Here is a 6,956-nt window from a genome sequence, read left to right as displayed (position 1 = left end):
GGAGTTATTAGACTCCATGAATGTTAATGATCACAACATTTCTCTTACTTGGGATGTTAGCAGAGAAAGTATACATTTCCTAGATTTGGAAATTCTTAATACCAATGAGGGTATCATCACCAAATCCTTCTTTAAAGCCACGGATCGCAATTCGTACATTCCGATCACAAGTTGTCACCATAAACCTTGGTTGAGTAACATCCCTAGAGGGCAATTTACTAGAATGCGAAGGAATTGCACGAGAGCTGAGGACTATGGTGCCCAATCCGATCAATTAAGCGCTATGTTCGTTGAGAAGGGGTACCAAAAGGCGTTTTTAGAGAGAGAAAAGAGTGTAGTTGGACGCCTGAGTAGGGAAGACCTACTAAGGGATAACACCAGGGCAATGGATAATGGTAACAATGAGGGCATTAATGTTGTTTTAGATTATTCTATACAGAGTCATGAAGTAAGGAGGATTATTTGTAAATATTGGGATGTGTTGAAGCAAGATGTTCATCTCAAGGGTGTACTCCCAGACAAACCCAAAATTGTCTTTAAGAGGGCCCCTAATTTACGGGACAAGTTGGTGCATAATGTAGTAGAACCACCCCCCCCAAAACCCAAAATGTTTTGGGACTTAAAAGGATTTTATAGCTGTGGCAGGTGCTACGGCTGTATTAGGACTCCGGGCAATACTAGAAGGATAAAGGAGTTTTTGGATCCGAGGAATAATTTATCTTACACCATTAGGGATTTTATATCCTGTGATACCGTTGGAGTTATTTATGCTCTGAAATGCCCATGTAATTTGATCTATGTAGGGCGCACTACTAGGGCTCTGAAAGACCGCATAGAGGAGCACGTGAGGCATATACATAAGGGGTCTGATAAGCATAATCTATATGTGCACTTTAAAAGGATGCACAATCAGAGCACTGCTGGTTTAAAATTTTGGGGATTAGAAGCGCCTAAGCGCCACTGGAGGGGCTCAAATTTCACCAGAGAGATAAGCAGGCATGAATCTTGGTGGATACACCAACTTGGCTCTTTGGCGCCTGGGGGACTTAATAGAGAATTTGACCTTAAATGCTTTCTCAGTAATTATTGATGATATTTATGGTATCGACATATTTCATATTATTTTCCCCATGCTCCCCTTTATGTTCTCTCTTTGATTTGTGGTGGATGTTTGAGACAAAGGTGGGCAGATATCGCATGTTGGTCTTATGATGCTTATTTATATTAGGAGTGTTCTCTCATATAGTCTATTTCTTGGTACATCTCCCATGATAATGAAGATTGCTATATTGTTTATATATATATATATATTTTATTAGGATTCTTGGTCTAATTTAGCTGTTGTTACTTCTCCGCAGTAATTTTAGTGATTTTTTAACTTCATACTTTATAGAATTTTTTGGCCTACTTTGGCTGTTACTCCCCCGTAGTAATTTTAGTGATTTTTTAACTTCAAACTTTACAGATTTTTTATTCTTTATTTTTTTCATATATTAATATATTTTTATTGTAACTTATTTTATGCATAGTTTAATAAACATTTTGGTATAGGATTACCTATTCATGATTATATATGTATATGTGTAGTAATGATTAAGCAATGTACTGCCGGTTTTGTAGCCTTGCGGTGATTTGTATAACTATTTATATGTGTGAGGTGCGCGGCGGTGCTCTCTATGACTGGCGGCTCCGTCCTGGATTTTATATTATTTACCTTGTTGGCTTTTTTATATACATTATATATTTATTTTCGCAATATTCATTTTTTTATAATCATATTGTTGGCCTCTAAATTTTCTTATATCATGATTAGCAGGACTGACAGTTGTGGTGTTTCGATTGTCGGTTGTTGATAAGTGTAACAGCAGCCTGCTGCTAAATCGTTGTACGGCCTTAGGGAAAATGGCCGCTATAACCACAGCTGTAGTTCTGTTACTAGTTGTGTCTGCGATCTTAGGCAAAATGGCCGTCGAGACTATATATTGTTCCTAGAGCGTCCGTCCAATCATATCCCCCTGATGAAGGCACGTGATCCCGGTGCCGAACACGCGTAGGGGAGGGGCCTGGACGGAGCTGTCAGCAGAGAGAGAGAGCAGGAGATTTGGAGGCACACACCGCACCGCACGCCATACCGTTACGATCGGCTGGTCTATGCTTATATAGAAGGGTGCACTGACGCACCTGTAGCATGTGAGTACCCCAGCATAGGGGTGAGTTTTATATACATTTTAATAAATATTCTTTATTGTTAAACTATATTGCGCTATGGAGTTTCTTTTCTCTTGCATAAAATCATAATTGGGAGCATTGGAGACCTTACAGCTGATTCCATTTGAGCACAGGAGTGGCTCCAAAGCACATTTTGACAGAGTTTAAACACTGTGTCACACGCTGGAAGGTGAGCGTATATGCTTATGGGGATCACTGGAGGGCACTAAGGCATGTTTTATGGTGCTGCACTTTTGAAGAACGTGATGGATGAGCTTCACTGATTATGGACACTATTTTGGGCACTTTATGCAATTTTGGATTTACACTGGTTGAACCTCAAAGATTCATATGAGGAACGTTATTGTTTTTCTTCTGATTGGGCACTTAGTTTGTGTGTTCAATATAGCACCTTGCACCTTGGATGTATGCACCATCAGTCATCTCTGATTTATTGTAACACGTTGATTTATATGTATGTTCACTTTTTGCACTTAGCACTTACTATTGTATGTTTATATATATTTTTAATATTATTCGTTTTCATTATTATTATTTTCCATCTAGCGCAGACACATTTTTGTCTTTATATTTTATCTACTTATTTGTTATATCACTATACATATGTGGAAGTCTCCTGCAATTATTAAACAAGCTTAAGTCCAGAGTGTGAGGTCATGGGATGGTTTTGTCTTTTTAATCCCTCTGTATTTGTTTCCAGATACCCTTCTGTGCCTCTCCCAAGGAAGCAAGTTTTTTATCTGCCGAAACACATATATAAAATTAGCATAGAACACGGCATGACCTCAATCTCTGTAAAGAGCTGCGGTTCTTTAACCATTTGATTGGCTTTGTCCAATCACAGCAGGTCACATGTAAACACGGAGATGCCGGTAATTGGTACTCCTCGCTTCACACTGACAGAGTGTGAGGAGAGGAGAATTCATATATCGAGAGGTACAAAAGGGGAATGGGGGAGAAGTAGAGAGATGTCATTCTCTTTGAAAGTGTAGTGGAGTGAGAGCATAGAGTTGTGTTACTCCATAAAGGGGAAGACACATTGTAACCTATTTAACCCATAGGTCAGAAGGGAAGATCTTTAATCGATCTGCAGACATGTGTTTTTTTGCACACTGACAGCCTCTATACCGAATGGGAGTGTGTGTACTTCAGTAAAGCCGACTGTCGGCTTTCATGTGGAAGTGATACAAGCGACGGTGAAGCCGCCTATCACTTCCACAACTACAGCTGTGATGTGCTGCCCCCCGCGATGTTCCTTGTGGCTCCGATGTCCAATCTGTGGGCCCAGTGGACCTTTGTCCACTAAGCTTCTCTCCTCTGCACAGACCAGGAAGTGATGAGGAAGTTTCTCTCTTTCTTTCTCATTCTCTCTCTCTCGCGCTCTCTCTCTCTCTCTCTCTCTCACTCCTTTCTTTTCTCTCTCACTCCTCTCCCCCTCTCCCTCTCTCACCCCCCCTCTCCCTCTTCTCTCTCCCTCTTCTCTCTCTCTCGTCTCTCTCTCCCTCTCTTTCTCTTCTCTTCTCTTCTCTTCTCTTCTCTTCTCTTCTCTTCTCTTCTCTTCTCTTCTCTTCTCTTTTTTTTCTCTCTCTTTCTTCTTGTTTTCTCTCTTTCTTTCTTCTTGTTTTCTCTCTCTCGTTCTTCTTGTTTTCTCTCTCTTTCTTCTTGTTCTCTCTCTTCTCTCTCTTTCACTCCTCTCTCTCTCTCTCTTTCTCGTTCTCTCTCTTTTCTCGTTCTCTCTCTTTCTCTGTCTTCTCTATCTCTCTCTCTCCCCTCTCTCTCTCTCTCTTTCTCTCTCTCTCTCAATCTCTCCCTCTCTCCTCTCTCTTCTCCCCCTCTCTCTCTCTCTCTCAATCTCTCCCTCTCTCCTCTCTCTTCCCCCCTCTCTCTCTCTCTCTCTCTCTCGTTCTCTCGTTCTCACTCTCTCTCTTCTCTCTCTCTCTTTTGCTTCCCCCCCCCATTCTCTTCTCTCTCGCTTATATACTGCATATATACATTATTCCCGATTCTAACAGATCAAACACAAAGCAGTACATTACCACTATGATATAACTGATCCCATGGACCTGTCAGTGCACTATAAGAATTGTATCATATTCAGATCAGCCCCTCATTCTCTCTCTCCTTCACTTCTCCTCTTTTCTCTCTCCCCCTTCTCTCTCTCTCTCCCCCTCTCTCTCTCTCTCTTTCTTTGTCTTTCTCTCTCTCTCTTCTTTCTCTCTCTTCTCGTTCTCTCTCTCTCTTCTCGTTCTCTCTCTCTCTCTTCTTGTTCTCTCTTTCTTCTCGTTCTCTCTCTCTTACTTCTTGTTCTCTCTATTTCACTTCTTTCTTCTCTCTCTCTCTCTTCTTTCTCTCTCTCTTCTTTCTCTCTCTTCTCGTTCTCTCTCTCTTCTCGTTCTCTCTCTTCTCTCTCTCTCTCTCTCTCTCTCTCTCTCTCCCTCTCCTTCTCCTCTCTCTCTCTCTGCCTCTCTTTCTCTTTTTCGTCTCTCCCCCCTCTTCTCTTCTCTCTCTCTTACATATATACTGCATATATACATTATACCTTTCTTCTAACAGATCAAACACAAAGCAGTACATTACCAGTATGATATAACTGATCCCATGGACCTGTCAGTGCACTATAAGAATTGTATCATATTCAGATCAGCCCCTCGTTCTCTCTCTCTCTTTCACTTCTTTCTTTTCTCTCTCACACTCCTCTCTCTCTCTTCTTTCTCTCTCTCTCTCTCTCTCTCTCTCTCTCTCTCTCTCTCTCTTCTCACACTCTCCTCTCTCTCTATTTCTCTCCTCTCTCTTTTCTCCTTCTCTCTCTCTTCTCATTCTCTCTCTCTCTTCTCGCTCTCTTCTCGTTCTCTCTGTCTTTTCGTTCTCTCTCTTCTCTCTCTTTCACTTCTTTCTTCTCTCTCTCACTCCTCTCTCTCTCTCTTCACGCTCTCTCTCTCTCTTTTCTCCCTCTTTTCTCTCTCTCTCTCTTCTCTCCCTCTCTCTCTTCTCTCCCCCTCTCTCTCTCTCTCTCTCTCCCTCTCTTTTTCGTCTCTACCCCCTCTTCTCTTCTCTTCTCTTCTCTTCTCTTCTCTTCTCTTCTCTTCTCTTCTCTTCTCTTCTCTTCTCTTCTCTTCTCTTCTCTTCTCTCTCACATATATACTGCATATATATATTATCCCTGATTCTAACAGATCAGACACAAAGCAGTACATTACCAGTATGATATAACTGATCCCATGGTCAGTGCACTATAAGAATTGTATCATATTCAGATAAACCCCTCATTATAATGTCTTTGCATCGCTGGATTTAGTAGTCAGGCAGGCAGGCAGCTCCTGTTCTTTGTGCAGTCAGTGTGCTGTGGCTTGTCCCACATTAGTATCAGCTGTAGCAGGCAGAGGATGGCGTGTCTGGATGTGACAGCTTGGCAGTATAAGAACTGTCATACAGTGCTAGTGAGATGTCGCCTGTGTATGCATGGCCAGTGTCATCCTGATCAGGACTCTAATTATAATGGGAGGTGCAGTGCTGAGGACAGCCCTGATCCTTCACAAAGCAATGACGTGCCTTTCTCATCATTAGCATCCCTCCAACATATAAAAAAAAATAAGGGAGGTGAAAACGGGCTGATGTGCTATGCTGTCAGTGCCTGCTTCTATTTGGATGATAGGAGCTGCTGGATCAGCCTGTGCTGTGGATATAACACCTGCTCCCTCTGCAGCTGACATCCTGGAAGTGTCCTGTGTCAGCCCATCTACTCATCATCCCTAAAGACATCAGCTGGAGCTTTATCACACTTCCAGGACTTGTGTTCTTGACAGAGCATCTCTGGATCTTGAGTTCAGGACTTCTCCACTGGTAAGTCTTCTTGCACAAGGGGTATCTAGCTCATAGAGGGAAATAAGGGAACCAATCAGGTTCTAACTTCAGCTTTTTCAGTTCAGCTTTGAAAATGACAGATAGAATTTGATTGGTTGCCATGCACTGTTTTGATAAATCCCTCTCTTTAGTCTTGGATTTCAGCACAGATTAATTCCATGAAATGCTTGCACTTACTGTCAATTAATAATTAGCTTTATTGACAGTTTTGTGGTCCTTATACATACTCTGCATTAGTAGCACGTCTACTTACACTCTAATGGAGAAGCCCTCTGATGTTTGCAGACACTTTGTTCAGAAAGTGCACTTTATTTTATTGTCCTTGAATCTTCATTCTATTCTTTGAAATATTAAAGGGCCAATTGGGAGAATGATGTGTAAAAGATGGAGTTGATAATGTTTTCTTGTACTAACATGAGGAGGGGGACTGCTGATGTCTGACACATGCTATTCTGCAGGTTGGCTTTAGAAGTAGATGGAAGAGACATATTTAAAGACTATTAGCCAATACAAGACTATTAGCCAATACCGATGCTATAAAGCATTTAAATGGTCAGACAGAGAAGTTTAAGGGAATCTTATTTGATCTAGCAATTCAGTGATCTGCAAGGTATGAGAACCCGATGAAGGGTCAACTTTGCTGGAAGTCCAGTGTTGGATCTGTGATGATAACATAAATGGGACATTGAATCAACTGTGATGAACTCTTAGTTTTTTTTTTTTTAATTTATTGATGTTATGTAATTATACACAGGTTGGAACCTTTGAGCACCTAGTGAGTTGCTTAACTTATAGTACATTATCTGACCACACTGTTTATATTGTACAGTGATAGCAATAGAAACTTGTTCAAAATCTACTTTCTC

General features: G+C 41.2%; 1 protein-coding gene across 2 annotated transcripts in view; it reads left to right on the top strand.

Annotated features, from left to right (window-relative positions):
* The first annotated feature begins 5,541 nt into the window (after positions 1 to 5,541).
* Positions 5,542 to 6,956, top strand: part of NPFFR2 (neuropeptide FF receptor 2) — a 358,456-nt gene continuing 357,041 nt past the window's right edge. The window contains exon 1 of one of the 2 annotated variants that reach the window (XM_073600559.1): positions 5,542 to 6,069. The gene's annotated coding sequence lies outside the window, so the exon portion shown is untranslated. The remainder of the gene's footprint in view (positions 6,070 to 6,956) is intronic. The other variant, XM_073600550.1, reaches the window with a different exon arrangement.

This window comes from Aquarana catesbeiana, linkage group LG01, assembly GCF_042186555.1.
Source record: "Aquarana catesbeiana isolate 2022-GZ linkage group LG01, ASM4218655v1, whole genome shotgun sequence".
NCBI lineage: Eukaryota > Metazoa > Chordata > Amphibia > Anura > Ranidae > Aquarana > Aquarana catesbeiana.
Note: the sequence above shows the minus strand (reverse complement) of the source record. Positions and strands in the feature narration are given on the sequence as shown.